Source organism: Brachyhypopomus gauderio, chromosome 1 (genome assembly GCF_052324685.1).
Source record: "Brachyhypopomus gauderio isolate BG-103 chromosome 1, BGAUD_0.2, whole genome shotgun sequence".
NCBI lineage: Eukaryota > Metazoa > Chordata > Actinopteri > Gymnotiformes > Hypopomidae > Brachyhypopomus > Brachyhypopomus gauderio.
In genome coordinates, this window is record NC_135211.1 from 229,607 (window position 1) to 251,975 (window position 22,369).

At 42.3% G+C, this 22,369-nt stretch overlaps 14 non-coding genes across 14 annotated transcripts; 5 read left to right on the plus strand and 9 right to left on the minus strand.

Moving 5' to 3' along the window:
• Positions 1–655: 655 nt before the first annotated feature.
• On the minus strand, positions 656–729 carry trnan-guu (transfer RNA asparagine (anticodon GUU)). Its single transcript has one exon. It is a non-coding gene; the product is annotated as a tRNA-Asn (tRNA).
• Positions 730–2,045: 1,316 nt separating this feature from the next.
• trnan-guu (transfer RNA asparagine (anticodon GUU)) lies at positions 2,046–2,119 on the minus strand. The gene has a single exon. It is a non-coding gene; the product is annotated as a tRNA-Asn (tRNA).
• A 1,316-nt stretch (positions 2,120–3,435) lies between these two features.
• On the minus strand, positions 3,436–3,509 carry trnan-guu (transfer RNA asparagine (anticodon GUU)). Its single transcript has one exon. It is a non-coding gene; the product is annotated as a tRNA-Asn (tRNA).
• A 1,316-nt stretch (positions 3,510–4,825) lies between these two features.
• On the minus strand, positions 4,826–4,899 carry trnan-guu (transfer RNA asparagine (anticodon GUU)). The gene has a single exon. It is a non-coding gene; the product is annotated as a tRNA-Asn (tRNA).
• A 1,316-nt stretch (positions 4,900–6,215) lies between these two features.
• Positions 6,216–6,289, minus strand: trnan-guu (transfer RNA asparagine (anticodon GUU)). The gene has a single exon. It is a non-coding gene; the product is annotated as a tRNA-Asn (tRNA).
• A 1,153-nt stretch (positions 6,290–7,442) lies between these two features.
• trnak-cuu (transfer RNA lysine (anticodon CUU)) lies at positions 7,443–7,515 on the plus strand. Its single transcript has one exon. It is a non-coding gene; the product is annotated as a tRNA-Lys (tRNA).
• A 1,479-nt stretch (positions 7,516–8,994) lies between these two features.
• Positions 8,995–9,068, minus strand: trnan-guu (transfer RNA asparagine (anticodon GUU)). The gene has a single exon. It is a non-coding gene; the product is annotated as a tRNA-Asn (tRNA).
• A 1,154-nt stretch (positions 9,069–10,222) lies between these two features.
• Positions 10,223–10,295, plus strand: trnak-cuu (transfer RNA lysine (anticodon CUU)). The gene has a single exon. It is a non-coding gene; the product is annotated as a tRNA-Lys (tRNA).
• Positions 10,296–10,384: 89 nt separating this feature from the next.
• On the minus strand, positions 10,385–10,458 carry trnan-guu (transfer RNA asparagine (anticodon GUU)). The gene has a single exon. It is a non-coding gene; the product is annotated as a tRNA-Asn (tRNA).
• A 1,154-nt stretch (positions 10,459–11,612) lies between these two features.
• On the plus strand, positions 11,613–11,685 carry trnak-cuu (transfer RNA lysine (anticodon CUU)). Its single transcript has one exon. It is a non-coding gene; the product is annotated as a tRNA-Lys (tRNA).
• A 1,317-nt stretch (positions 11,686–13,002) lies between these two features.
• On the plus strand, positions 13,003–13,075 carry trnak-cuu (transfer RNA lysine (anticodon CUU)). Its single transcript has one exon. It is a non-coding gene; the product is annotated as a tRNA-Lys (tRNA).
• An 89-nt stretch (positions 13,076–13,164) lies between these two features.
• trnan-guu (transfer RNA asparagine (anticodon GUU)) lies at positions 13,165–13,238 on the minus strand. Its single transcript has one exon. It is a non-coding gene; the product is annotated as a tRNA-Asn (tRNA).
• A 2,375-nt stretch (positions 13,239–15,613) lies between these two features.
• Positions 15,614–15,686, plus strand: trnak-cuu (transfer RNA lysine (anticodon CUU)). The gene has a single exon. It is a non-coding gene; the product is annotated as a tRNA-Lys (tRNA).
• An 89-nt stretch (positions 15,687–15,775) lies between these two features.
• Positions 15,776–15,849, minus strand: trnan-guu (transfer RNA asparagine (anticodon GUU)). The gene has a single exon. It is a non-coding gene; the product is annotated as a tRNA-Asn (tRNA).
• Between the last annotated feature and the right edge of the window lie 6,520 nt (positions 15,850–22,369).

Consider the following 22,369-nt stretch of genomic DNA (forward strand, 5'->3'; position numbering starts at 1 on the left):
GAATAAAAAAAGACTTCAAGAACCAAAAAAGAAGTTAAGCTGCCTTCAGCTGATGTACTCAGACTAAAGGGAAACACTTTAAATCCCAAGGTGAAATGCACATGCTCAAAATTTTATCAGGACACAGTACATGTTTTACTTTGATATTAAGAGCGATCACTGGATTGTCTTCCAGTAAATTAATGTTTTCTTCCGCTACAAAACGTTTTTTCAACAACTATAAAGAGGCTATGCAACGAAACTGAGCTGGGATGTCAAGTGCCTTTAATGGTACCTTTTTGACCCCACTTCAAATGCTGCTGTTACCTGACCAGTTCGATTGTTAGTTTGCCAGATTCTCAATCTCTGGGATGTGAGATCATGCACCAGGTTTAGTGAATGTTTAAGGGTGAAGGTCTTTAATTTCTGCACAAATTCCACAAACATAGCTCAGGTCCTGCTCAACATGTCAACATGTGGTGACAGCAAGTGCCTTTGGGGTCCTACAAAAATCGCCCGGCTAGCTCAGTCGGTAGAGCATGACACTCTTAATCTCAGGGTCGTGGGTTGGAGCCCCACGTTGGGCGAGAGGCTGATTTGTTTGAGTGAAATGTTGAAATGTAGTTAATCTGTTTGCACAAAATACGTCTAAAAAAGAAGAGAAAGGAACATACATCGTCCCTGGGTGGGCTCGAACCACCATCCTTTCGGTTAACAGCCGAACGCGCTAACCAATTGCGCCACAGAGACCAGATGCTGCTGTGCTTACATAGTTCTTCCTCAAAAGAAAAACCCAACAAGCACATTCCTCCTGTTTGCTGGCTTTTGATGAAATGAGCCAATGCATAAAGGATGCAACATCAATGTCACTCACACTTTTCTGCTAGCTTGTCTAAAATTCGCCCTTCCTTCAATTTCTCACTTGTCAAGACCTGCAGGTCTTCAAACAAAAGGTCAGTTTGTAGACCCTTTTCCTGTCAAAGTTTTGATCCTTTTGTCCACCAGTCATCGGAATGTGTATGATTTTCACCAGTTTACACAGTGTAGCTCCCTTGCCTTCAGTTGCAGGGTTATGTCCTCTTAGATAAGACGCTTTTGAAATTATTTGTGAAAATGCACCCAAAACCTATTCAAAACAGATTTGATGGAAGCACTGCAGGAGCTGCTCCAAGACGCATTTTGTCCAGAAAATGTCCTATCATGAATGCATCCATATCACCAACACACATTTACAAACCAAACCATAGGCAATAAAATACATGAGTAAACTGATTTGTGGACCTTTGTGGCACTTGGTACTGCTGAGATCAGGATCATTACAGAGTTCAGCAATTATTTTCCCAACTAGGTCATTGATACATTGGAATCCCCAATGTTTTCTGGAACAGAATAGGCTATGCCTTTCGGATGAGAATAAAAAAAGACTTCAAGAACCAAAAAAGAAGTTAAGCTGCCTTCAGCTGATGTACTCAGACTAAAGGGAAACACTTTAAATCCCAAGGTGAAATGCACATGCTCAAAATTTTATCAGGACAGAGTACATGTTTTACTTTGATATTAAGAGCGATCACTGGATTGTCTTCCAGTAAATTAATGTTTTCTTCCGCTACAAAACGTTTTTTCAACAACTATAAAGAGGCTATGCAACGAAACTGAGCTGGGATGTCAAGTGCCTTTAATGGTACCTTTTTGACCCCACTTCAAATGCTGCTGTTACCTGACCAGTTCGATTGTTAGTTTGCCAGATTCTCAATCTCTGGGATGTGAGATCATGCACCAGGTTTAGTGAATGTTTAAGGGTGAAGGTCTTTAATTTCTGCACAAATTCCACAAACATAGCTCAGGTCCTGCTCAACATGTCAACATGTGGTGACAGCAAGTGCCTTTGGGGTCCTACAAAAATCGCCCGGCTAGCTCAGTCGGTAGAGCATGACACTCTTAATCTCAGGGTCGTGGGTTGGAGCCCCACGTTGGGCGAGAGGCTGATTTGTTTGAGTGAAATGTTGAAATGTAGTTAATCTGTTTGCACAAAATACGTCTAAAAAAGAAGAGAAAGGAACATACATCGTCCCTGGGTGGGCTCGAACCACCATCCTTTCGGTTAACAGCCGAACGCGCTAACCAATTGCGCCACAGAGACCAGATGCTGCTGTGCTTACATAGTTCTTCCTCAAAAGAAAAACCCAACAAGCACATTCCTCCTGTTTGCTGGCTTTTGATGAAATGAGCCAATGCATAAAGGATGCAACATCAATGTCACTCACACTTTTCTGCTAGCTTGTCTAAAATTCGCCCTTCCTTCAATTTCTCACTTGTCAAGACCTGCAGGTCTTCAAACAAAAGGTCAGTTTGTAGACCCTTTTCCTGTCAAAGTTTTGATCCTTTTGTCCACCAGTCATCGGAATGTGTATGATTTTCACCAGTTTACACAGTGTAGCTCCCTTGCCTTCAGTTGCAGGGTTATGTCCTCTTAGATAAGACGCTTTTGAAATTATTTGTGAAAATGCACCCAAAACCTATTCAAAACAGATTTGATGGAAGCACTGCAGGAGCTGCTCCAAGACGCATTTTGTCCAGAAAATGTCCTATCATGAATGCATCCATATCACCAACACACATTTACAAACCAAACCATAGGCAATAAAATACATGAGTAAACTGATTTGTGGACCTTTGTGGCACTTGGTACTGCTGAGATCAGGATCATTACAGAGTTCAGCAATTATTTTCCCAACTAGGTCATTGATACATTGGAATCCCCAATGTTTTCTGGAACAGAATAGGCTATGCCTTTCGGATGAGAATAAAAAAAGACTTCAAGAACCAAAAAAGAAGTTAAGCTGCCTTCAGCTGATGTACTCAGACTAAAGGGAAACACTTTAAATCCCAAGGTGAAATGCACATGCTCAAAATTTTATCAGGACAGAGTACATGTTTTACTTTGATATTAAGAGCGATCACTGGATTGTCTTCCAGTAAATTAATGTTTTCTTCCGCTACAAAACGTTTTTTCAACAACTATAAAGAGGCTATGCAACGAAACTGAGCTGGGATGTCAAGTGCCTTTAATGGTACCTTTTTGACCCCACTTCAAATGCTGCTGTTACCTGACCAGTTCGATTGTTAGTTTGCCAGATTCTCAATCTCTGGGATGTGAGATCATGCACCAGGTTTAGTGAATGTTTAAGGGTGAAGGTCTTTAATTTCTGCACAAATTCCACAAACATAGCTCAGGTCCTGCTCAACATGTCAACATGTGGTGACAGCAAGTGCCTTTGGGGTCCTACAAAAATCGCCCGGCTAGCTCAGTCGGTAGAGCATGACACTCTTAATCTCAGGGTCGTGGGTTGGAGCCCCACGTTGGGCGAGAGGCTGATTTGTTTGAGTGAAATGTTGAAATGTAGTTAATCTGTTTGCACAAAATACGTCTAAAAAAGAAGAGAAAGGAACATACATCGTCCCTGGGTGGGCTCGAACCACCATCCTTTCGGTTAACAGCCGAACGCGCTAACCAATTGCGCCACAGAGACCAGATGCTGCTGTGCTTACATAGTTCTTCCTCAAAAGAAAAACCCAACAAGCACATTCCTCCTGTTTGCTGGCTTTTGATGAAATGAGCCAATGCATAAAGGATGCAACATCAATGTCACTCACACTTTTCTGCTAGCTTGTCTAAAATTCGCCCTTCCTTCAATTTCTCACTTGTCAAGACCTGCAGGTCTTCAAACAAAAGGTCAGTTTGTAGACCCTTTTCCTGTCAAAGTTTTGATCCTTTTGTCCACCAGTCATCGGAATGTGTATGATTTTCACCAGTTTACACAGTGTAGCTCCCTTGCCTTCAGTTGCAGGGTTATGTCCTCTTAGATAAGACGCTTTTGAAATTATTTGTGAAAATGCACCCAAAACCTATTCAAAACAGATTTGATGGAAGCACTGCAGGAGCTGCTCCAAGACGCATTTTGTCCAGAAAATGTCCTATCATGAATGCATCCATATCACCAACACACATTTACAAACCAAACCATAGGCAATAAAATACATGAGTAAACTGATTTGTGGACCTTTGTGGCACTTGGTACTGCTGAGATCAGGATCATTACAGAGTTCAGCAATTATTTTCCCAACTAGGTCATTGATACATTGGAATCCCCAATGTTTTCTGGAACAGAATAGGCTATGCCTTTCGGATGAGAATAAAAAAAGACTTCAAGAACCAAAAAAGAAGTTAAGCTGCCTTCAGCTGATGTACTCAGACTAAAGGGAAACACTTTAAATCCCAAGGTGAAATGCACATGCTCAAAATTTTATCAGGACAGAGTACATGTTTTACTTTGATATTAAGAGCGATCACTGGATTGTCTTCCAGTAAATTAATGTTTTCTTCCGCTACAAAACGTTTTTTCAACAACTATAAAGAGGCTATGCAACGAAACTGAGCTGGGATGTCAAGTGCCTTTAATGGTACCTTTTTGACCCCACTTCAAATGCTGCTGTTACCTGACCAGTTCGATTGTTAGTTTGCCAGATTCTCAATCTCTGGGATGTGAGATCATGCACCAGGTTTAGTGAATGTTTAAGGGTGAAGGTCTTTAATTTCTGCACAAATTCCACAAACATAGCTCAGGTCCTGCTCAACATGTCAACATGTGGTGACAGCAAGTGCCTTTGGGGTCCTACAAAAATCGCCCGGCTAGCTCAGTCGGTAGAGCATGACACTCTTAATCTCAGGGTCGTGGGTTGGAGCCCCACGTTGGGCGAGAGGCTGATTTGTTTGAGTGAAATGTTGAAATGTAGTTAATCTGTTTGCACAAAATACGTCTAAAAAAGAAGAGAAAGGAACATACATCGTCCCTGGGTGGGCTCGAACCACCATCCTTTCGGTTAACAGCCGAACGCGCTAACCAATTGCGCCACAGAGACCAGATGCTGCTGTGCTTACATAGTTCTTCCTCAAAAGAAAAACCCAACAAGCACATTCCTCCTGTTTGCTGGCTTTTGATGAAATGAGCCAATGCATAAAGGATGCAACATCAATGTCACTCACACTTTTCTGCTAGCTTGTCTAAAATTCGCCCTTCCTTCAATTTCTCACTTGTCAAGACCTGCAGGTCTTCAAACAAAAGGTCAGTTTGTAGACCCTTTTCCTGTCAAAGTTTTGATCCTTTTGTCCACCAGTCATCGGAATGTGTATGATTTTCACCAGTTTACACAGTGTAGCTCCCTTGCCTTCAGTTGCAGGGTTATGTCCTCTTAGATAAGACGCTTTTGAAATTATTTGTGAAAATGCACCCAAAACCTATTCAAAACAGATTTGATGGAAGCACTGCAGGAGCTGCTCCAAGACGCATTTTGTCCAGAAAATGTCCTATCATGAATGCATCCATATCACCAACACACATTTACAAACCAAACCATAGGCAATAAAATACATGAGTAAACTGATTTGTGGACCTTTGTGGCACTTGGTACTGCTGAGATCAGGATCATTACAGAGTTCAGCAATTATTTTCCCAACTAGGTCATTGATACATTGGAATCCCCAATGTTTTCTGGAACAGAATAGGCTATGCCTTTCGGATGAGAATAAAAAAAGACTTCAAGAACCAAAAAAGAAGTTAAGCTGCCTTCAGCTGATGTACTCAGACTAAAGGGAAACACTTTAAATCCCAAGGTGAAATGCACATGCTCAAAATTTTATCAGGACAGAGTACATGTTTTACTTTGATATTAAGAGCGATCACTGGATTGTCTTCCAGTAAATTAATGTTTTCTTCCGCTACAAAACGTTTTTTCAACAACTATAAAGAGGCTATGCAACGAAACTGAGCTGGGATGTCAAGTGCCTTTAATGGTACCTTTTTGACCCCACTTCAAATGCTGCTGTTACCTGACCAGTTCGATTGTTAGTTTGCCAGATTCTCAATCTCTGGGATGTGAGATCATGCACCAGGTTTAGTGAATGTTTAAGGGTGAAGGTCTTTAATTTCTGCACAAATTCCACAAACATAGCTCAGGTCCTGCTCAACATGTCAACATGTGGCGACAGCAAGTGCCTTTGGGGTCCTACAAAAATCGCCCGGCTAGCTCAGTCAGTAGAGCATGAGACTCTTAATCTCAGGGTCGTGGGTTCGAGCCCCATGTTGGGCGAGAGGCTGATTTGTTTGAGTGAAATGTTGAAATTTAGTTAATCTGTTTGCACAAAATACGTCTAAAAAAGAAGAGAAAGGAACATACATCGTCCCTGGGTGGGCTCGAACCACCATCCTTTCGGTTAACAGCCGAACGCGCTAACCGATTGCGCCACAGAGACCAGATGCTGCTGTGCTTACATAGTTCTTCCTCAAAAGAAAAACCCAACAAGCACATTCCTCCTGTTTGCTGGCTTTTGATGAAATGAGCCAATGCATAAAGGATGCAACATCAATGTCACTCACACTTTTCTGCTAGCTTGTCTAAAATTCGCCCTTCCTTCAATTTCTCACTTGTCAAGACCTGCAGGTCTTCAAACAAAAGGTCAGTTTGTAGACCCTTTTCCTGTCAAAGTTTTGATCCTTTTGTCCACCAGTCATCGGAATGTGTATGATTTTCACCAGTTTACACAGTGTAGCTCCCTTGCCTTCAGTTGCAGGGTTATGTCGTCTTAGATAAGACGCTTTTGAAATTAGTGTGAAAATGCACCCAAAACCTATTCAAAACAGATTTGATGGAAGCACTGCAGGAGCTGCTCCAAGACGCATTTTGTCCAGAAAATGTGCTATCATGAATGCATCCATATCACCAACACACATTTACAAACCAAACCATAGGCAATAAAATACATGAGTAAACTGATTTGTGGACCTTTGTGGCACTTGGTACTGCTGAGATCAGGATCATTACAGAGTTCAGCAATTATTTTCCCAACTAGGTCATTGATACATTGGAATCCCCAATGTTTTCTGGAACAGAATAGGCTATGCCTTTCGGATGAGAATAAAAAAAGACTTCAAGAACCAAAAAAGAAGTTAAGCTGCCTTCAGCTGATGTACTCAGACTAAAGGGAAACACTTTAAATCCCAAGGTGAAATGCACATGCTCAAAATTTTATCAGGACAGAGTACATGTTTTACTTTGATATTAAGAGCGATCACTGGATTGTCTTCCAGTAAATTAATGTTTTCTTCCGCTACAAAACGTTTTTTCAACAACTATAAAGAGGCTATGCAACGAAACTGAGCTGGGATGTCAAGTGCCTTTAATGGTACCTTTTTGACCCCACTTCAAATGCTGCTGTTACCTGACCAGTTCGATTGTTAGTTTGCCAGATTCTCAATCTCTGGGATGTGAGATCATGCACCAGGTTTAGTGAATGTTTAAGGGTGAAGGTCTTTAATTTCTGCACAAATTCCACAAACATAGCTCAGGTCCTGCTCAACATGTCAACATGTGGCGACAGCAAGTGCCTTTGGGGTCCTACAAAAATCGCCCGGCTAGCTCAGTCGGTAGAGCATGAGACTCTTAATCTCAGGGTCGTGGGTTCGAGCCCCACGTTGGGTGAGAGGCTGATTTGTTTGAGTGAAATGTTGAAATTTAGTTAATCTGTTTGCACAAAATACGTCTAAAAAAGAAGAGAAAGGAACATACATCGTCCCTGAGTGGGCTCGAACCACCATCCTTTCGGTTAACAGCCGAACGCGCTAACCGATTGCGCCACAGAGACCAGATGCTGCTGTGCTTACATAGTTCTTCCTCAAAAGAAAAACCCAACAAGCACATTCCTCCTGTTTGCTGGCTTTTGATGAAATGAGCCAATGCATAAAGGATGCAACATCAATGTCACTCACACTTTTCTGCTAGCTTGTCTAAAATTCGCCCTTCCTTCAGTTTCTCACTTGTCAAGACCTGCAGGTCTTCAAACAAAAGGTCAGTTTGTAGACCCTTTTCCTGTCAAAGTTTTGATCCTTTTGTCCACCAGTCATCGGAATGTGTATGATTTTCACCAGTTTACACAGTGTAGCTCCCTTGCCTTCAGTTGCAGGGTTATGTCCTCTTAGATAAGACGCTTTTGAAATTATTTGTGAAAATACACCCAAAACCTATTCAAAACAGATTTGATGGAAGCACTGCAGGAGCTGCTCCAAGACGCATTTTGTCCAGAAAATGTGCTATCATGAATGCATCCATATCACCAACACACATTTACAAACCAAACCATAGGCAATAAAATACATGAGTAAACTGATTTGTGGACCTTTGTGGCACTTGGTACTGCTGAGATCAGGATCATTACAGAGTTCAGCAATTATTTTCCCAACTAGGTCATTGATACATTGGAATCCCCAATGTTTTCTGGAACAGAATAGGCTATGCCTTTCGGATGAGAATAAAAAAAGACTTCAAGAACCAAAAAAGAAGTTAAGCTGCCTTCAGCTGATGTACTCAGACTAAAGGGAAACACTTTAAATCCCAAGGTGAAATGCACATGCTCAAAATTTTATCAGGACACAGTACATGTTTTACTTTGATATTAAGAGCGATCACTGGATTGTCTTCCAGTAAATTAATGTTTTCTTCCGCTACAAAACGTTTTTTCAACAACTATAAAGAGGCTATGCAACGAAACTGAGCTGGGATGTCAAGTGCCTTTAATGGTACCTTTTTGACCCCACTTCAAATGCTGCTGTTACCTGACCAGTTCGATTGTTAGTTTGCCAGATTCTCAATCTCTGGGATGTGAGATCATGCACCAGGTTTAGTGAATGTTTAAGGGTGAAGGTCTTTAATTTCTGCACAAATTCCACAAACATAGCTCAGGTCCTGCTCAACATGTCAACATGTGGTGACAGCAAGTGCCTTTGGGGTCCTACAAAAATCGCCCGGCTAGCTCAGTCGGTAGAGCATGACACTCTTAATCTCAGGGTCGTGGGTTGGAGCCCCACGTTGGGCGAGAGGCTGATTTGTTTGAGTGAAATGTTGAAATGTAGTTAATCTGTTTGCACAAAATACGTCTAAAAAAGAAGAGAAAGGAACATACATCGTCCCTGGGTGGGCTCGAACCACCATCCTTTCGGTTAACAGCCGAACGCGCTAACCAATTGCGCCACAGAGACCAGATGCTGCTGTGCTTACATAGTTCTTCCTCAAAAGAAAAACCCAACAAGCACATTCCTCCTGTTTGCTGGCTTTTGATGAAATGAGCCAATGCATAAAGGATGCAACATCAATGTCACTCACACTTTTCTGCTAGCTTGTCTAAAATTCGCCCTTCCTTCAATTTCTCACTTGTCAAGACCTGCAGGTCTTCAAACAAAAGGTCAGTTTGTAGACCCTTTTCCTGTCAAAGTTTTGATCCTTTTGTCCACCAGTCATCGGAATGTGTATGATTTTCACCAGTTTACACAGTGTAGCTCCCTTGCCTTCAGTTGCAGGGTTATGTCCTCTTAGATAAGACGCTTTTGAAATTATTTGTGAAAATGCACCCAAAACCTATTCAAAACAGATTTGATGGAAGCACTGCAGGAGCTGCTCCAAGACGCATTTTGTCCAGAAAATGTCCTATCATGAATGCATCCATATCACCAACACACATTTACAAACCAAACCATAGGCAATAAAATACATGAGTAAACTGATTTGTGGACCTTTGTGGCACTTGGTACTGCTGAGATCAGGATCATAACAGAGTTCAGCAATTATTTTCCCAACTAGGTCATTGATACATTGGAATCCCCAATGTTTTCTGGAACAGAATAGGCTATGCCTTTCGGATGAGAATAAAAAAAGACTTCAAGAACCAAAAAAGAAGTTAAGCTGCCTTCAGCTGATGTACTCAGACTAAAGGGAAACACTTTAAATCCCAAGGTGAAATGCACATGCTCAAAATTTTATCAGGACAGAGTACATGTTTTACTTTGATATTAAGAGCGATCACTAGATTGTCTTCCAGTAAATTAATGTTTTCTTCCGCTACAAAACGTTTTTTCAACAACTATAAAGAGGCTATGCAACGAAACTGAGCTGAGATGTCAAGTGCCTTTAATGGTACATTTTTGACCCCACTTCAAATGCTGCTGTTACCTGACCAGTTCGATTGTTAGTTTGCCAGATTCTCAATCTCTGGGATGTGAGATCATGCACCAGGTTTAGTGAATGTTTAAGGGTGAAGGTCTTTAGTTTCTGCACAAATTCCACAAACATAGCTCAGGTCCTGCTCAACATGTCAACATGTGGCGACAGCAAGTGCCTTTGGGGTCCTACAAAAATCGCCCAGCTAGCTCAGTCGGTAGAGCATGAGACTCTTAATCTCAGGGTCGTGGGTTGGAGCCCCACGTTGGGCGAGAGGCTGATTTGTTTGAGTGAAATGTTGAAATTTAGTTAATCTGTTTGCACAAAATACGTCTAAAAAAGAAGAGAAAGGAAGATACATTGTCCCTGGGTGGGCTCGAACCACCATCCTTTCGGTTAACAGCCGAACGCGCTAACCGATTGCGCCACAGAGACCAGATGCTGCTGTGCTTACATAGTTCTTCCTCAAAAGAAAAACCCAACAAGCACATTCCTCCTGTTTGCTGGCTTTTGATGAAATGAGCCAATGCATAAAGGATGCAACATCAATGTCACTCACACTTTTCTGCTAGCTTGTCTAAAATTCGCCCTTCCTTCAATTTCTCACTTGTCAAGACCTCCAGGTCTTCAAACAAAAGGTCAGTTTGTAGACCCTTTTCCTGTCAAAGTTTTGATCCTTTTGTCCACCAGTCATCGGAATGTGTATGATTTTCACCAGTTTACACAGTGTAGCTCCCTTGCCTTCAGTTGCAGGGTTATGTCCTCTTAGATAAGACGCTTTTGAAATTATTTATGAAAATGCACCCAAAACCTATTCAAAACAGATTTGATGGAAGCACTGCAGTAGCTGCTCCAAGACGCATTTTGTCCAGGAAATGTGCTATCATGAATGCATCCATATCACCAACACACATTTACAAACCAAACCATAGGCAATAAAATACATGAGTAAACTGATTTGTGGACCTTTGTGGCACTTGGTACTGCTGAGATCAGGATCATTACAGAGTTCAGCAATTATTTTCCCAACTAGGTCATTGATACATTGGAATCCCCAATGTTTTCTGGAACAGAATAGGCTATGCCTTTCGGATGAGAATAAAAAAAGACTTCAAGAACCAAAAAAGAAGTTAAGCTGCCTTCAGCTGATGTACTCAGACTAAAGGGAAACACTTTAAATCCCAAGGTGAAATGCACATGCTCAAAATTTTATCAGGACAGAGTACATGTTTTACTTTGATATTAAGAGTGATCAATGGATTGTCTTCCAGTAAATTAATGTTTTCTTCCGCTACAAAACGTTTTTTCAACAACTATAAAGAGGCTATGCAACGAAACTGAGCTGGGATGTCAAGTGCCTTTAATGGTACCTTTTTGACCCCACTTCAAATGCTGCTGTTACCTGACCAGTTCGATTGTTAGTTTGCCAGATTCTCAATCTCTGGGATGTGAGATCATGCACCAGGTTTAGTGAATGTTTAAGGGTGAAGGTCTTTAATTTCTGCACAAATTCCACAAACATAGCTCAGGTCCTGCTCAACATGTCAACATGTGGCGACAGCAAGGGCCTTTGGGGTCCTACAAAAATCGCCCGGCTAGCTCAGTCGGTAGAGCATGAGACTCTTAATCTCAGGGTCGTGGGTTCGAGCCCCATGTTGGGCGAGAGGCTGATTTGTTTGAGTGAAATGTTGAAATTTAGTTAATCTGTTTGCACAAAATACGTCTAAAAAAGAAGAGAAAGGAACATACATCGTCCCTGTGTGGGCTCGAACCACCATCCTTTCGGTTAACAGCCGAACGCGCTAACCGATTGCGCCACAGAGACCAGATGCTGCTGTGCTTACCTAGTTCTTCCTCAAAAGAAAAACCCAACAAGCACATTCCTCCTGTTTGCTGGCTTTTGATGAAATGAGCCAATGCATAAAGGATGCAACATCAATGTCACTCACACTTTTCTGCTAGCTTGTCTAAAATTCGCCCTTCCTTCAATTTCTCACTTGTCAAGACCTCCAGGTCTTCAAACAAAAGGTCAGTTTGTAGACCCTTTTCCTGTCAAAGTTTTGATCCTTTTGTCCACCAGTCATCGGAATGTGTATGATTTTCACCAGTTTACACAGTGTAGCTCCCTTGCCTTCAGTTGCAGGGTTATGTCCTCTTAGATAAGACGCTTTTGAAATTATTTATGAAAATGCACCCAAAACCTATTCAAAACAGATTTGATGGAAGCACTGCAGGAGCTGCTCCAAGACGCATTTTGTCCAGGAAATGTGCTATCATGAATGCATCCATATCACCAACACACATTTACAAACCAAACCATAGGCAATAAAATACATGAGTAAACTGATTTGTGGACCTTTGTGGCACTTGGTACTGCTGAGATCAGGATCATTACAGAGTTCAGCAATTATTTTCCCAACTAGGTCATTGATACATTGGAATCCCCAATGTTTTCTGGAACAGAATAGGCTATGCCTTTCGGATGAGAATAAAAAAAGACTTCAAGAACCAAAAAAGAAGTTAAGCTGCCTTCAGCTGATGTACTCAGACTAAAGGGAAACACTTTAAATCCCAAGGTGAAATGCACATGCTCAAAATTTTATCAGGACAGAGTACATGTTTTACTTTGATATTAAGAGTGATCAATGGATTGTCTTCCAGTAAATTAATGTTTTCTTCCGCTACAAAACGTTTTTTCAACAACTATAAAGAGGCTATGCAACGAAACTGAGCTGGGATGTCAAGTGCCTTTAATGGTACCTTTTTGACCCCACTTCAAATGCTGCTGTTACCTGACCAGTTCGATTGTTAGTTTGCCAGATTCTGAATCTCTGGGATGTGAGATCATGCACCAGGTTTAGTGAATGTTTAAGGGTGAAGGTCTTTAATTTCTGCACAAATTCCACAAACATAGCTCAGGTCCTGCTCAACATGTCAACATGTGGCGACAGCAAGGGCCTTTGGGGTCCTACAAAAATCGCCCGGCTAGCTCAGTCGGTAGAGCATGAGACTCTTAATCTCAGGGTCGTGGGTTCGAGCCCCATGTTGGGCGAGAGGCTGATTTGTTTGAGTGAAATGTTGAAATTTAGTTAATCTGTTTGCACAAAATACGTCTAAAAAAGAAGAGAAAGGAACATACATCGTCCCTGGGTGGGCTCGAACCACCATCCTTTCGGTTAACAGCCGAACGCGCTAACCGATTGCGCCACAGAGACCAGATGCTGCTGTGCTTACATAGTTCTTCCTCAAAAGAAAAACCCAACAAGCACATTCCTCCTGTTTGCTGGCTTTTGATGAAATGAGCCAATGCATAAAGGATGCAACATCAATGTCACCAGGGACGGACTGGCCATCGGGCATACCGGGCATTTTCCCGGTGGGCCGACGTGCTATTTGGGCCGACAGTCCTGACACTTTTTTATCTATTTATATATTGGTCTGACCGGCCCATAAAACAAGTAGATCAGTGGGCCGATTCAGATGGAGGCAGGCTGATTGACACTGGTCTGGCGAATCACATTAACACACCTTTCGCGATGCTCCTGCTGCCTGCATAATGCATTTGGCAAAAAAAAAAGTCAGCGCGAGAGTTTACCGGTCCTTAAACACGCTGGTATGCAGCCCATTGGTTATTTTCTTTACTGACACAGAGCTGCACCAATCATATCATCAAACACCCCCTCCTCCATGCGCCGGTGCGTAGTGCAATCTAACGTTGATTAACATAACGTATGTGAGTATCTGAGATGGAGAAAAAGCGCAAAGGAGGTGCAGAGAAACTACGACAAAAAAAGAAGCTTGAACTTCAAGTAAACGCTGCCAAATGTATAAAAATTACTCAAATGTTTGCCACAGCAGGGCCTTCATCAGCTCCCGTGGCTGATGACAGTGGTGGCGGTGGCCAGTGGACAGAAACATGTACTAGAACGTGCGGTAAGCCTGACTCCTTTCAGAGCAGCTATAAAATGAGTAGGGTTAAGCAACCAAACCCTTTGCCAAATCTGATAAATTGATAAAACATCAATAAAATCATTTTGGCTAATGTTCTATGGCCGAGTTAGTTTGTATTGTAAATGCAAAAGGTAAAATAAGTGAATAACGTCCTTACCTCTATTATAAGACTTTGTGTACACTGACTGTATGAGAAAATAAACCTATTTTAGTACTTTTATGTCTTCCATTCTGAACTAAATAGTCTTAAATGTGAGAACACTTTTAAAACCTCCATTCACCAACAAAAACAGTACTAAGTCACTCAGCAGGCAGCATTCTATTTTCATTATTATACTATTAATATTTGTGGGGTGAGTAGTAGGCTAGGCTAAGGCTATGCTTGGTAGGAAGGGGAAATGTTTGGTAGTTTTTATGGAGGTGTTTAGGGACAATGTACAGAAATTAAAGGAAATTACACTTTTTAAAATGGTAATTTTGTAAACTGTTGGTATACACATTCAAAAAACTGAAAAGTGTGAAAAGCGTTATCGAGTGTGAGTGGGCCGGTCTGGTCCAAAAATGCCAGGGCCGATTTTTTGTCCCAGTCCGCCCCTGAATGTCACTCACACTTTTCTGCTAGCTTGTCTAAAATTCGCCCTTCCTTCAATTTCTCACTTGTCAAGACCTGCAGGTCTTCAAACAAAAGGTCAGTTTGTAGACCCTTTTCCTGTCAAAGTTTTGATCCTTTTGTCCACCAGTCATCGGAATGTGTATGATTTTCACCAGTTTACACAGTGTAGCTCCCTTGCCTTCAGTTGCAGGGTTATGTCGTCTTAGATAAGACGCTTTTGAAATTATTTGTGAAAATGCACCCAAAACCTATTCAAAACAGATTTGATGGAAGCACTGCAGGAGCTGCTCCAAGACGCATTTTGTCCAGAAAATGTGCTATCATGAATGCATCCATATCACCAACACACATTTACAAACCAAACCATAGGCAATAAAATACATGAGTAAACTGATTTGTGGACCTTTGTGGCACTTGGTACTGCTGAGATCAGGATCATTACAGAGTTCAGCAATTATTTTCCCAACTAGGTCATTGATACATTGGAATCCCCAATGTTTTCTGGAACAGAATAGGCTATGCCTTTCGGATGAGAATAAAAAAAGACTTCAAGAACCAAAAAAGAAGTTAAGCTGCCTTCAGCTGATGTACTCAGACTAAAGGGAAACACTTTAAATCCCAAGGTGAAATGCACATGCTCAAAATTTTATCAGGACAGAGTACATGTTTTACTTTGATATTAAGAGCGATCACTGGATTGTCTTCCAGTAAATTAATGTTTTCTTCCGCTACAAAACGTTTTTTCAACAACTATAAAGAGGCTATGCAACGAAACTGAGCTGAGATGTCAAGTGCCTTTAATTGTACATTTTTGACCCCACTTCAAATGCTGCTGTTACCTGACCAGTTCGATTGTTAGTTTGCCAGATTCTCAATCTCTGGGATGTGAGATCATGCACCAGGTTTAGTGAATGTTTAAGGGTGAAGGTCTTTAATTTCTGCACAAATTCCACAAACATAGCTCAGGTCCTGCTCAACATGTCAACATGTGGCGACAGCAAGTGCCTTTGGGGTCCTACAAAAATCGCCCGGCTAGCTCAGTCGGTAGAGCATGAGACTCTTAATCTCAGGGTCGTGGGTTCGAGCCCCACGTTGGGCGAGAGGCTGATTTGTTTGAGTGAAATGTTGAAATTTAGTTAATCTGTTTGCACAAAATACGTCTAAAAAAGAAGAGAAAGGAACATACATCGTCCCTGGGTGGGCTCGAACCACCATCCTTTCGGTTAACAGCCGAACGCGCTAACCGATTGCGCCACAGAGACCAGATGCTTCTGTGCTTACATAGTTCTTCCTCAAAAGAAAAACCCAACAAGCACATTCCTCCTGTTTGCTGGCTTTTGATGAAATGAGCAAATGCATAAAGGATGCAACATCAAGGTCACTCACTTCATATGCTGCTGTTACCTGACCAGTTCGATTGTTAGTTTGCCAGATTCTCAATCTCTGGGATGTGAGATCATGCACCAGGTTGAGTGAATGTTTAAGGGTGAAGGCCTTTAGTCTCTGCACAAATTCCACAAACATAGCTCACATCTGCTATGTGGTCTCGATGTTCATGCCATGATGAACTAAAGATGACTACATCATCAATGTAGGCTGCTGCGTAGGCTTCTGCTCCTCGCAGTATCTGGTCCATGACCCTCTGAAATTTCGCTGCGGCTCCATGGAGTCCGAACGGCATAGTAGTAAACTGATATAGTCCACCAGGTGATCTGAACGCAGCCAGTTCCTTTGCTGAATCATCTAAAGGTAATTGCCAGTATCCTTTACATAAGTCTAATGTGCTCAGGTACTTGGCTTTTCCTAGCCTTTCGACCAGTTCGTCAAACCTGGGCATTTGGTAAGGGTCAAAAGCAGATATGCTGTTCAGTTTTGAAAAATCAATGCAGAACCTAAGTTCTCCATCCTTCTTAGGTACCAGTACTACAGGGCTACACCATTCACTTTGTGAAGGCTCTATTACCCCTGACTCCAGCATGTGCTCCACCTCTTCGTTCAACTGTAGTATGAGTAGTAGTATATGGTATGTAGTATATGTAGTATGTAGTATGGCACTCTGCAGTGAGTCTGTCGAATCGGCTCTGGTGCTTGCAGGCGAATATGGTGTTGTGTCACCTCTGTGAGTCCTGGCCGTGCACTGAAGAAGGCCTCTAGTATAATTTGCTGTAATTCTTACTTGCAGATAGATGACTTACATCAGGGATGGTCGTGTCAGATGTTGAGGGGAAGTACTGTTCCTCTGTCTCTTCCTCCTCATTGATGACTCTGGCCCATAATTGCTCTGCCTCTGTCTCCTGCCTTTCCTTCCATGGTCAAAGTAAATTAATGTGGAATGTTTGCATCTTCTTCAATCAATCAATCAATCAATCAATCAAATTTTATTTATATAGCGCTTTTTACAACAGTTGTTGTCACAAAGCAGCTTTACAAGTGCCGAGTCCTAGCCCCCAGTGAGCAAGCCAAGGGCGACAGTGGCAAGGAAAAACTCCCTAGTTTTTTGCATGAGGAAGAAACCTTGAGAGGAACCAAGACTCAGGGGGGGAACCCATCCTCCTCTGGCCGACACCGGTCACCATGACAACAACTACAATTTAGACAGAAAGAAATAAATAAAAGGAAAAGATGTAGTATTGTCCATCATGGTGTAGGCTTATCTGGTCAGGCAGTAGGTGGCTGGCACTGGATAACTCGCTTGTCTCTCCTCATTTCATTTTTCCTCGAGCAGGCGGGCAGCCATGTCGAGAAAATAAAACAGGGAAAATTAGCCCTGTATGAGAACATATACAGGACAGATGAAATTAAACACATTTCTGGAGTGTGTGGAGCAACTCCGGCATTAAGTTAAACTATTACAGCCTAGCTAAAAAGGCAGAACCAGAAGGTAACAGGCTTGGGGGCATTCTGAGACAATGGCATCCATCCACTGCACTGTCAACAAACTTGAGTGACCACGAGCAGTGACAGGATGACAGCATCAGCGCCCCAGTCTACCATAAAACCCTTCATCTATGAACCCCTGGATCTGTACCTTTATCTAAGGGGGGATGTTAATTATCAAACGCTAAACCAAATAGGTGGGTTTTCAACCTAGACTTAAAGATTGTTACTGTGTCAGAGTCCCGTACGCATTTTGGGAGGTTGTTCCAAAGCTGGGGGGCCTTATAAGAAAAGGCTCTTCCCCCTGCTGTTACCTTATTAATTTGTGGAACTAATAAAAGACCAGCACCCTGTGATCTTAGTTGACGTGGGGGTTCATAGTAGGAAATAAGTTCCTGGAGGTATTCAGGAGCAAGCCCGTGTAGTGCTTTATATGTTAATAATAGAATTTTAAAATCAATACGAAATTTAACTGGGATCCAATGCAGGGCTGATATGACTGGTCTAATATACTGAAATTTTCTAGTTCTGGTCAGAACTCTGGCTGCGGCATTTTGAACTATTTGAAGTTTATTTAGATTCCTATTTGAACATCCTGACAGTAGTGAATTGCAGTAGTCTAATCTAGAGCTAACAAAGGTGTGCACCAATTTTTCTGCATCATCCTGTGATAATACATTTCTTAATTTGGCAATGTTGCGGAGGTGTAGAAATGCTATCCTAGTAGTATTATCTATGTATTTATCAAATGATAGGTCGGAGTCGAGTATGACGCCTAGGTTTTTGGCTACTGTGCCAGGTGTAATGGGATAGTCTGCAAGATTAAGCATTAAATTTGGATTTTTTTATCTTGCGGCCTTAGGGCCCACAAGGAGAACTTCTGTTTTGTCCTTATTTAGTTGGAGGAAGTTTAGAGACATCCAGCATTTAATATCTCTTACACAGGCCTCAATTTTTCCTAAACTGAGTTTGTCATCAGGTTTGGCTGATATGTAAAGTTGAGTGTCATCTGCATAGCAGTGAAAATTGACACCATGTTTGTTTATAACTGTGCCCAATGGTAGCATATATAATGTAAATAATAGTGGTCCTAAGATCTTCTTGCGTCTATCAGGTAGGTACAATTCGTACGTGGTTGAACTGATCTTCTTCGTGACTTCATATGGTTCATGCCATTTGGTAATAGGCCGTTGTCCACTGTTGGTAGTAGTAATAATACTTTTTGGCTTGGCATCAAATTTCGGTTTCTGGATGTTTTATCATACCAGACTTTTTGCTGCTGCTGTGCTCTAACCATATTGTCATGCACCAGCTCTGCCATCTTATCCAACTTCTCCCTCATCTTAAGTACGTAGGACAAGATGCTCATTTGTTTGCTTGGCATGTCTCCCTCCCAGGCTTATCTTAGGACATCCAACGGTCCTCTCACCTGGCGGCCATAGAGCAACTCAAATGGTGAGTATACGGTTGACGATTGCGGGACTTCTCGATACACAAAGAGTAGGTATGGGAGCCATTGGTCCCAGTCCATTCCGTTTTCTGAAACGAACTTGCGCAGCATCGACTTCAGTGTTTTGTTAAACCTTTCAACCATCCCATCAGTCTGAGGGTGATATGGAGTGGTCCTAATTCCTTTTATGCCCAGTAATGAAAATACTTCTTTAATTTGCCTAGTGCCTTGGTCTGTCACGACGTCTCTAGGTATGCCTACTCTGGAAAATAGTTACATTAACGCGTTAACTATTTGTCTGGTCTTGATCTTCCTGAGTGGGAAGGCTTCTGGGTAGTGTGTGGCATAGTCACACACTACTAGAATGTATTTATTGCCTGACCTACTTCTTTTAAGTGGGCCTACAATGTCCATTGCTATTCGTGTAAATGAAACATCAATAATGGGTAGGCTAACCAACGGTACTCTATCACCCATCGGCATGGTTAATTGGCAATCAGGGCATGACTTGCAAAAGTTCACTACATCCGTGTATAATCCTGGCCAATAAAATCTGCTAGCTATACGGGCTAATGTCTTCTGTTGCCCTAGGTGTCCTGCCCATGGTACCATGTGAGCTAGTTGCAGTATCTCTGTCCTGACGTTTTTGGGTATTACCAACTGTTCTCCCTTGTCACTACGCCTATACAGCTTGTCGTCTTTTATGACGAACTGCTCTTGCCCCGTAATTTTGCTTCATATACCTCCATTTTTCACTTTCAACACAGACTTTAACGTTACATTGCGCTTCTGTAAATCCACGATGTTGCTGGGTAAATCATTCAAGTCGACTATCCTGGGTTAAGGTAGGTACTCTTTAACAGTCGTGCCTTTTATTTTTGCTTTACGTCGGTCATTTCTGGACTGTTTAACTCTTTTGGTTTCCCGAAATGGCAGTTCATCTAAAGTCAGCGTGTCGCTGCACTGCCTGTTTAGCCTGTAGTCGTGTCACTACTCTTACTTCAGGTTTGTTATTCCCTCCCCGTTGTTGTGTTCTTATGATATGAACGTGGGTAACTAATTAACGACCAACGGAAGCAAGGATGTGGTACAACTTCTTTTACTTCGTAGCTCCACAACAACATTCACCATGCCCAGCAATCGATCAATCCCCGAACCCCATGGTCGTGACAGTGCCGTGCAATCGAGCACAGATCGCTTGCCCATGTATATCACATCCCTCATTTCAAGACTGAGACATCGTTTACAACTAAAGTAATCTGAACTCGATGCATGAAATAAAGTGTATTAACTCAAACACAATAGCACATCCACGTGTGTACTTCAAGAACCTTAAGGTGATATCAGTAAACTAATGGCTTTCAGTAGACCATTACTAGACATGTTTCTATTTGACTTAGCAATGTGTCTTGTTCACCTTTGTGTTTGCTCTGAACAAATCTAAACTAAACATTTCAACCTAAACTACACATTCCTTGTAAACTTTAACATTTCACTCCTCCATCCTATAGGCTTGACACTCATTGGGTAACACCTCGTGTTATCTAACGAATTAGTCCCTGTATCTGGCTGGTCGTCTTACTGCCCTACCAGATCTCATGTAGCACGTAGGCATATTGTCATTGTCCACAGGAGGTGGAGTGTCAACTGGTTGTTGGTCTGTTTCTGGTCTCGGGTTAGTCATCTCTGAATCAGCGTGTTCATCAGGGTGTGTATTCCGGAACAGGCTTGGGTGGATCTTTCTCAGATGACGTCTATTCCTCCTTAACATCATACCTGCTGGAGTTTGCACGGTGTAGGAGCGTGGTTCAGCTCTCTGTTGAAGGACCACCGCAGGTTCCCAACCTCGACAGGTTTGCATGTGTACAGTGTCACCTGGACTCAGCAAAGGAAGTGGTTTTGCATGCTGGTCATAGTGGTGTTTTTGACGACGCTGCAGATCCTGTATTCTTTCATGTACCTTCTGCAGTGATGTCTGTTTCAGTACTGTACTGGAACAAGGGAGCGTGCTCCGCAAGACTCTGCCCATTAACATCTGTGCAGGTGACATATGTAGACCTGTCACTGGTGTGTTTCTGAGCGACAACAGCACAAGATGTGGGTCTGTGCCAGACTGCATGGCCTTTTTCAGCGCATGTTTCACTGTTTTGATGGATCGCTCAGCCATTCCGTTTGACGAGGGAAAACCTGGACTGGAGTGTGTGAGCTTGATCTCTCATGAATCTGCAAACGATTTCATCTCATAGCTGGCGAATGGGACATGATCGCTCACCAGCTCTTTGGGGATCCCATGCCTTGCGAAAACAGACTTCATTTTTTGAATTACTGTATATGCAGTTGTATCAGATAAGTTGAGCACCTCTGGATACTTGGTCAAATAATCCACTAGCAGAAGATACGACTGACCTTTCAGCATGAAGATATCTGCTCCGACTTTCATCCATGGTAACTCTGGAACCTGATGAGGCATGAGCGGTTCTCGCTGATGTTTTGGTAAGAACTGCTGGCATTGTAAACATTTCTCGATCATGGTCTCTATGTCCTGTGCCATGCCAGGCCAGTACAGGGTTTTTCTTGCTTTGGATTTTGTGCGTTGCACTCCTTGATGTGCAACATGCAATTTGTCTAAAATCACTTTTCTGAAGCTCTGAGGTATGACAATTTTCTCTCCCATCATGATGATGTCATTTTGTATGCTAATGATGTCACGCATTGGCCAGTAACAGTGAAGTGACGACTCAAGGCTGTGCTTCTTTGTGGGCCAACCTGTCAGATGTTTTTTGCATACAGCTTGTAACACGCTATCAGCAGCTGTTGCCTCCTTCAGTCTTCTGAGGGTTTCTTCACTCAGGGCATCAGTAGCTTCTAAGGCGTATACAACTTTCTCCTCACATGGATTTTCAGACATGGTTTCACTGCCTCTTCCAACTGTGGCGCGTGATAGAGCGTCTGCAATGTGTAAGTCTTTACCTGGTGTGTATGTCACATGTAAATCATACCTTTGCAATTGTAGCATCATTGCTTGTAGTCGTGCTGGTGCTCTGCTCAGCGGCTTGCGCATTATGACTTCCAGTGGCTTATGATCAGATTGCACACTCACGGGTCTGCCGTAGACATATTGGTGGAACCTCTTGGTGGCAAACACTATGGCAAGTAACTCCTTCTCTATTTGTGCATATCTTTTCTCTGTATCTGTGAGAGCTCGCGAGGCATAACACACTGGGCGGCCTTCCTGCAACAGACAAGCTCCCAATCCATCCTTGGAGGAGTCTGCTTGTAAAGTGAGTTCCTTTTCGTGGTCAAAATACCTGAGAACTGGGGCTTGTGTAAGAGCATCCTTTAGAGTTTTCAGTGCTGCGCTATGATGAGGACACCACTGCCAGGCTGCATCCTTCTTTAGCAACTGTCTGAGAGGAGCCGTGAGTGAAGCTTCATTTGGAATGTATTGTGCCAAG